This window comes from Lontra canadensis, unplaced genomic scaffold, assembly GCF_010015895.1.
Source record: "Lontra canadensis isolate GAN:19392208 unplaced genomic scaffold, GSC_riverotter_1.0 scaffold177, whole genome shotgun sequence".
Lineage (NCBI taxonomy): Eukaryota > Metazoa > Chordata > Mammalia > Carnivora > Mustelidae > Lontra > Lontra canadensis.
The window spans coordinates 1,594,325-1,603,362 of record NW_022631171.1 but is presented as its reverse complement, the minus strand read 5'-3'; the positions used below and the strand labels follow the sequence as shown (position 1 = coordinate 1,603,362).

The 9,038-nt window shown below is 39.9% G+C and overlaps 1 pseudogene; it reads left to right on the top strand.

The window, feature by feature from the left end:
- The first annotated feature begins 272 nt into the window (after positions 1 to 272).
- LOC116860543 lies at positions 273 to 1,299 on the top strand (annotated as a pseudogene).
- The last annotated feature ends 7,739 nt before the right edge of the window (positions 1,300 to 9,038 follow it).

Sequence of the window (9,038 nt, the reverse complement as noted above, 5' to 3'; positions counted from 1 at the left end):
TTCAGTCCATTGGTCCGCGTGCATGTGCAACAGGGTCCCAGCGCCGCAGAGAGAGACAGCGTGTTGATCTTTTCACATGGCAGATGAGCAACTCGGATGTTACAGATTTAGTGGCAAATGTAAGGGATATATGGGTTTCAGGTACAATATTTCCTTTAATACGCCCAACAATCTTGCCAGGTATTCATCCCGTCTTAAAGATAAGGAAACTGATGTTCTGCGCGTGGATGCCTCTTAATAAGCATCATTAAAGCATCCCCTCCACCGCCGTCATGTCTAAGTCAGAGTCTCCCAGGAGCCTGGACAGCTGCGGCTCTTCTTTGGAGGTTTGGGCTTTGAAACGACAGAGGAGAGTCTGAGGGGCCAGTTTGAGCAACGGGGAACTTACGGACTGTGTGGTAATGAGAGATCTAACCACTAAGTGCTCCATAGGCTTTGGGTTTGTCACACGTGTCCCTGTGGAGGAGGTGGGGGCAGCCATGAATGTAAGGCCACACAAGGTGGGTGGGAGAGTTGTGGAACCAAAGAAGGCTGTCTCAAGGGAAAGTTCTCAAAGACCTGGTGCCCACTTTACTGAGAAAAAGATTTTTGTTGGTAGCATTAAAGAAGACCCTGAAGAACATCATCTAAGAGATTATTTTGAACAGTACGGGAACATCGAAGTGGCTTAAGATCATGACTGACCGAGGCAGTGGCAAAAAGAGGGTTTTGCTTTTGTAACATTTGATGACCATGACTCTGTAGACAAGATTGTCACTCAAAAATACCACACTATGAATGGCCACGACTCTAAAGTAAGGAAAACCCCATCTAAGCAAGAGATGGCTAGTGCTTCATCCAGCCAAAGAGGTCGAAGTGCTTCTGGAAACTTCAGTGGTGGTCGTGGAGGTGGTTTTGGTGGGAATGACAACTTTGGTCACAGAGGGAACTTCAGTGGTCATGGTGGCTTTGGTGGCAGTCGAGGTGGTGGTGAATATGATGGCGGGGGGGTGGCTATAATGGATTTGGTAATGATGGAAGCAACTTTGAAGGTGCCAGAAGCTATGATGATTTTGGCAATTATAACAATCAATCCTCACATTTTGGACCCATGAAAGGCGGAAATTTTGGAGGCAGAAGTTCTGGCCCCTATGGTGGTAAAGGCCAATACTTGGCCAAACGAAGCCAAGGTGCCTGTGGTGGTTTCAGCAGCAGCAGTAGCTACGGCAGTGGCAGAAGGTTTTAATAACTGCCAGGAAACAAGGCTTAGCAGGGGAGGAGAGCCAGAGAAGTGACAGGGAAGCTACAGGTTACAACAGATTTGTGAACTCAGCCAAGAATAGTGGTTAGCAGGGCCTAGCTGCTACAAAGACATGTTTTAGACAATACTCATATGTATGAGCAAAAAACTCGAGGACTGTATTTGTGACTAATTGTGTAACAGGTTATTTTAGTTTCTGTTCTGTGGAAAATGTAAAGCATTCCAACAAAGGGTTTTAATGAAGATATTTTTTTTGCACCCATACTATTGATTGCTAAATGTAATAGTCTGATCATGATGCTGAATAAATGTGTCTTTAAAAAAAGAAAAAGATAAGGAAACTGAGACTCAGAAGTTAATGCACTGCCTCAAAGTCACGTACCTACTAAGAAGAGAAGCAACAACAGAGCCATATTCAAACCCAGTCTGACTTCTGAGCCCTTTGTTCCAGAGAACCATCCCATATGGGCCCCCATATCTACAATCAGCAAATGCTTCAGGACGCAAGGACACCATACTTTTGTCAAAAAACTGGTTCTTACCAGATATCTTATTATCGCTTATAAGAATACATAAATAAGAAAATATCTGCAACAAATGGATAAAGAAGATGTGGTATATATATATATATATATATATATATATATATATATATGTGTGTGTGTGTGTGTGTGTGTGTCACACACACACACAATGGAATACTATGCAGCCATCAAAAGAAATCTTGCCATCTGCAACGACATGGATGGAACTAGAGGGTATTATGCTGAGCGAAGTAAGTCAACCAGAGAAAGGCAATTATCATATGATCTCCCTGATATGAGGAATTTGAGAGGCAACATGGGGGGTTTGAGGGGTGGGGAAGGAAAAAATGAAACAAAATGGGATCAGGAGGGAGACAAACCATAAGAGACTCTTAATCTCACAAAATGGACTGAGGGTTGCCGGGTGGGGTGTGGTGGGGGAGGGAGGTTGGGTTATGGACATTGGGGAGTGTATATGCTATAGTGAGTGCTGTGAAGTTTGTAAGCCTAATGATTCACAGACTTGTACCCCTGGGGCTAATAATACATGTTTATAAAAAAATTTTTTAAAATTTAAAAAATGTGATTTTGTTAAAAAGACTACTTTAAAACACAACTTTTCTGTACAGTGCAATGAAGTTAAGCAGAGTTTGTAATGATTTTGATCATGCCCAAATTTGACTGATTCACAATAAAGTCAACTACATCTTCAAAAAAAATGAATAAGAAAATATCTGATTTGGGAGGATTGTAATTAATGAAAACATCAATTATAAGAATATATAAACAAGAAAATATCTATTGAAAAAAGAGAGAGAAAAGTAAATGTGTTCTAAACTCAAATAAGGAGATAGGAGGCCCTGAAGCAGGAGGAAAAGTTAGAGACAGTTCTGACATTCACGTGCAGGCACAGGCCCCCTATTTACACCGGGGGTACCATTACTGAATATCAGATCTGTAAGCCCAGTTTAATGCAACACACTGCAGATTAGGAACGCAAGGGATTTTCCAGAATTTATGATCAAAAAAACCCTCTGCCCACTGAGATTTACAATTTAGGGCCCTTCTTCTTTATAAGCTTCCATGGTCTTACCGTCTATGTCTTAAAAGCATGATTCTGGCAATATTTCCGTTCCTGGACATTTTGGCTCAAAGAATCAAAGTGGATCTCAAGTTTCAAAGACATGAGGGAAAAAAAGGTCACTATTGACTACTTATTGTTGGACCAACAGCATTTAAGCTGTCCAATCAGGCTTTGATTTTAATATTTCTCCGTGAGGAAAGTACATATTTTTAATAGCGTTCTTTCTTTCAATATGTTTGCAGTGCAACTAAATCACAGTCCAACAGCATGCGTTTTTAAAGCAGAGGCAGTAAAATAAATGGAGTCAATGGTCTATCTTCATTTCCCAGCACAAATTGTTAGTCACGTATTTGCCAGTTTGGTTTGGATTTATAACATGTTCACAGTGATTTATGTGGTATTTACATTATATGCTTTCATTTAAGCATTGAAGGTACTTCAAAGATTTTACATTATTTTCTTGAAACTCCTTTTGAAGAAAAAAAAACAACAACAACAACATGTAACAACAAGGCACAAAGGAGCCAAAACGTTAAATTAGGTGACAGGTCAGAAGCTACACCGCCACACTGTTTCCTAGGGAAAATAGTGATTCCCCATTTATCTTTCCAAAGGTAAGATCTCCTCCTACACTTTATTGAGGTATAATTTACATATCACAAAATCCCCCCTTTCTTAATGTAAAATAAAGTATGATGAATTCCCGCAATTGTGTACAGTTGTGTCACCACCATCATACGCTGCTCTGCCTTCTATCACTGAAGTCTTTGCCATTTCTAGGATTTCATATTAAATAAATCATACATTATGTTTTCCAAAGTGGTTATACAGTTTTGCATTCCCACCAGCGCCACACAAAAGTTCCAGTTCCTCCTCATCTTATTTGATACATGGGGTTGTCCGTCCTTTTAAAAACAGCTGTTCCAGAGGACTAGGAAATTATCACTGTAGTTTTAGTATTCGTTTTCTTGGTGACGAGGGACAATGAGCCTCCTTTTATGTGCTTCGTGGCCATTCCTACATCTCCTTTTGTGAAGTGCTTTCAAATCTTTTGACCATCCTCATTGTCAAGTTGTATAAGTTGTATATAAAGTTGTATGTGTGGCCAATATTTTCTGTCAATTTGTGACTGGCCTTACTGTTTTCCTAACTTTCATTCTCTAGGAGAATAACAGTTCATAATTTTGATAAAGCCCATTTTAGCAATTGTTTTGTCCTATGCTGGTTAACTTTTAAGGACACTAAAACTAAAACTCTGCGTGAAAGGAAATGGTATTCCCAACCTCTATCCATCCACTTCTTGTGTCGTTTTCATTCTTTTAGGCATCCTGATTGCTAAACGAAAATTTGTGAGCATCATTCAGACACCATGGAAATGTGTAAAGACACAGTAGCGAAGGATACTGCAGAAGGATGAGAGAAGGAAACACACAACAAAAGCTCTTCTTTAAGCAAACTAACTTTCAAAGTAAAGAGCAAAAGAAACAAAGGTCTAAAGATGTTGAAATTGAAGAAAAAGAGAGAATGATGCCCGTGGGGGGTTTGTGACTGCTGAGTAACAGCTGAAAACACAGGTAAGGGCAGGTGTTAAGAATCCTGCTTCCAGCCAAGATGGAGTCACTGGGACCAGATCTATTCCACAACCAGAAACAACTGAAAAACTGGACAAAACATGAAACAATGCTTCTCAAGACATTGGCCATCAGGTGGTGGAAGATAATGAACCCTGAGAGACTCCAGCAGAGAAGATAAGCACCTGCAGTTGTCCCATATTATTAGTCATGAGGGAAATGCTAATTAAAAACCACAAAAGATACCTCTTCTCTCCTACTAGAATGTGTAAAGTGCAAAAAACTGACCACATAGGTGTTGGCAAGGAGGTTGAGGAACTTGAACTCTCTCACACAGCTAGAGGGCACTTCCAAAACTTTGAAAACCATTTAACAGATTTTCTAAAAACGTAAACATACTCCTTTCTGACTGTGCCATTCCACTCTTGTATTTGTCCAAGAGAAATCGAAGCATGTGTTCAACACAAAGCCTTCGACTTGAATGTTCACAGCAGTGCTTGCTACCCAGTGGTTCACAACGGGAAGTGATTTTGCTTCCCAGGGGATATTTGGAGAATCTGGAGACATTTTGGCTGTCACAATGACTGGTGCTATTGACATATAATGAGTAGAGACCATAAATTCTGCTGAATGACCTAGAGTACACAGGACAGTCCCTCACAACAATTATGTAGCCCAAAATGTCTGTAGTGGCCAGGTTGAGAAATTATGTGTGTAGCTCCAAAAGGGAGCAACCCAAATGTCCTCTAATAGGTAAAGGGACAAACAAATAATGGTATATCCCTACCATGGGATACAACTGACCCTTGAACATAGGTTAAACTGCATGAATCCATGTATACACAGATTTTTTCAGTAAATACAGTATAGTATTATAAATGTATATTCTCTTCCTTACGGTTTTCTTACTTGCATTTTCTTTTCTCTAGCTTACTTTATTGCAAAAATATAATATGTATTATACATATATACATATAACATATACATATAACATATAACATACAAAATATGTGTTAATCGATTATTTATGTTATCTGTAAGGTGTCTAGTTAACAGTAGGCTATTAGTAGTTACTTTTGAGGGAGTCAAAAATTATACATGGATTTTTTTTGAAAGATTTTATTTATTGGACAGAGAGAGACACAGCAAGAGAGGGAACACAAGCAGGGGGAGTGGGAGAGGGAGAAACAGTCCTCCCACTGAGCATGGAGCCCAGCGTGGGCTCCATCCCAGGACCCTGGGATCATGACCTGAGCTGAAGGCAGACACTTAATGACTGAGCCATCCAGGTGCCCCCTATACATGAGTTTTTGACTACGCATGGGGTCAGTGCCCAAAAGGCTCACACTGTTCAGGATCGACTGGGTTGTAAATGACAAATTATTTGTAAAATGTGATAGTTGGATATAGGGCTTTCATTCCTTATATTCTTCAGGGTGTATCTTTTTTTTCACTTATAGACTCTTTTTACAATATTCGGTGCTTTCTAGAGTAACTGGATCAGTCTACTGTTGTAACACTAAATTCACATAATGGCAGCCAACAACCAAGAAAATGTACAATTGCGTAGGTCGTTCTTGCCAAGGCCACCTGCTCATTGTTCTGTGGCTGATGAACTTCCTCTTCCCAGCGTGCCTACTGAAGCCAAGGGCATTTAACAATAACTGGACTTAGATAAGCTGTTCTAAATTCTCTAGTACTACCTGTGGGTCTAAGACACAAATGCCCTGGTAAAAGCTAAGACAAGGTGATCCTAGATAAGATGAGATGAGATGGATTCTCACCTAGGAAAATGACTTTGGGAGTTGACTAGAAAAAACTGAGGAGTCTGAGTAGAGAAATTGGGGCACAGTGAAAACCTGAAAGAAACCTGGAATTAATTTCCAGTCTAAAGGCCCTGGATTGATTGATCAATGCACTGGCAGAGAGAAAGGGAAGGGGGTTGAAAATAAGAAGAGACAACAAAGCAAAGGGACCGGAGATGTGCTTCTGGAGAAATACTGTAAGAACACCAGGTGAAGAAGAAGAAGAAGGAGAAGGAGAAGGAGAAGGAGAAGAAGAAGGAGAACGAGAGAAAGAAAGGAAGAAGAATAAACAATTTATAGTTTCCCCCATGAACAAAGCCTATGGTTCACTGATCTAGTCCTAGAAACCATGAATTCATGGGCTCAATGTATCGTCATACCTAGGATGGAGACTCTGTTTTCTCTGGGTCTCGGGCACCAGAAGTGAGAAAGACATTGGGGGAAACCAGTCCTTGGCTGAAAATTGGCCCGAATTTCTGAAGTCTCTGCAAGCATTCAACATTACATTAAATGAGAGAAAAAGTCAAACTGATGCAAGTCTCTCTCTTCTGAGAATGACCATTTTAATTTCATTTTCTCATCTGATATATACTTCAGTTTTAAACACTGCATTTTAACACTTTGGTCCACTGCTAAATATGAAAAGCAAAAGAATTGAAACTTGGCAGAAAAACAGATTAGACGTAGATTACAAACAGAACCATCTGTCAGTTTCAGGGAACATACAAACCAGTGCAAATGACATTAAGTAGCAGTTTTCATGGCACTGCCTATGGGGCAGGAAGAGATCAAAGAAACACGGTCTTTGCTACCTGAGGAAAACAAGGGAAGTTACTCAAGCAGGAAGAGTCTTATATAAAATTAGCAGGGATATGTTTATTTTTATTTTATTTTAATTTCTTTAAAGATTTTATTTATTTACTTGAGAGAGACAGCACGAGGTGGGAGAGGGGCAGATGGAGAAGCTCCCTGCTGAGCAGGGACCCCAACATGGGGCTCCATCCGGGGACCCTGGGATCATGACCTGAACTGAAGGCAGACTTTTAACTGACTGAGCAGTTAAGGCTCCTCTGTTTATTCTTATTTTAAAGATAGTTTTGTCTGTACTGAAAAATAAACAGAAAGCAGCCAAGCAGTGGGTATCATTTCTTCATTTTGTTGAGAGAGAGTTCTACTTGGATACCAAGAATTAGTTTCCTAGATTAACTCATTCTCCAACTGGCTGTTTGTCTTAATTAGTTGCCTTATGTCGTCTCTCGAATGCTTCCATTTGAGTTGTTTTTATTTATTTTTATATTTTATCATCTAAGTTACATTTATTTTCCTTGAAGATAGTTTCATGTGTGTGTAGTACGCCACACACATGTGCGCACACCCGCATTCACACGACAGTTCTCACTGCTCACAGGAGTTGTGTTCTGTAGCGAATACTGCGATGGCTCCTAGAGAAACACAGGACTAGCTTCTTTCCAGTCTCCGGTCACATTTTCATCAACTAGTAGATACATAACCTTGTTTTATGGGTATTCTGCTTTGAGACCCCTATTTAATTCATACTGTTGATTCGTTTACTTGAACTCATGGACAACAGCATCATATCTCACGCCTGTAGAAGCCTTGTAACATATTTTCTCCTCAAGGCACATCACAGCCTTCCCTCACTTAAGAACCTGGAGAGCACTGCAGCACTGTGCTTGGAAGCCATTTTAAACAATGGAATCGCCAGCAAAAATGTGGAAAATGTGACACTCAATAGATGGAGAAAAAGACGCTTGTTCACAACGAGGCAGAACACTGCTTTGTTCCACCTCAGCTGGGGAAATGCCAGCCGGGCAGCTCAGGCTTTTCCTGCTCTGCACCTGTCCTTGAATGACTAGTAAAATGCAGTAAGTTTTGATCTTGAGGTTGCAAGTCAATTTTCACAAGGTTGCAAATCCGCAAATACAGAATCTGTGAATAATGAGGATCGACCATCTATGTGTACTTTTTCACAACAACTCCGAACAAACTATACGGCGACAGTCAATGCAAATTTCAGATATTGTTTCCTTGAAGATTGTTGCTATCTAATATATTAATAATATTGTCCCCAGAAATCGCCTAGCTTAGGTCATCTCTTAAATGACATTCTCAATTATCAGCCCTTTAAGGTTTTTGTTGAACAAAGAAAACTGAAGGGCAAAGACTTGGACTTCCACATGGTAACTGCAGAGCCTATGTTGATGTGTGGGAAAATGCCAGCATATGATAGGTGCTCAATAAATGTTACACACTTTGTTTTGTTTCCTGATTCATGTTCCTTCCTATTTTTCTTGTTTGCTTTCATTTTACTAGCTTAAATTATCCACTACATGAATAAATGCAGAGGCAGGAAATTCCATTTCACCATACGATGTGGATATAAAATCACTGAAGATACACCAATCTGAATGTGGGTGGTATCTTCTTTGTTTTCCTCAGAGTTCTCAAAAGGTTTCTAAGCTTCAGGTGGAAATAAAGGAAAGCGTAAGCTTCATATAAATTGAATGAATTTTTTTAGATGCGAAAACATGAATAGTAGTTCCAAGGGTGAAAGAATACAAATTTCAGCCGGAATCCCAGACAAGCATTAATGATCATATTAAAATAATACTGTAATAGGCAAGACTAGAAAGTGATCTCTTTTATAACATGTTTTACATGCTATTTGTGTTAGCACTTCCCCACCACTCTCAGAAGTAGGTATTGTTGCAAATACAGCAAACTACAGCAGACCTTGGCCTTTCCAGGATCCATGCTGTATTACTCCACTACGCCAGTGATCCCAGATTCCCC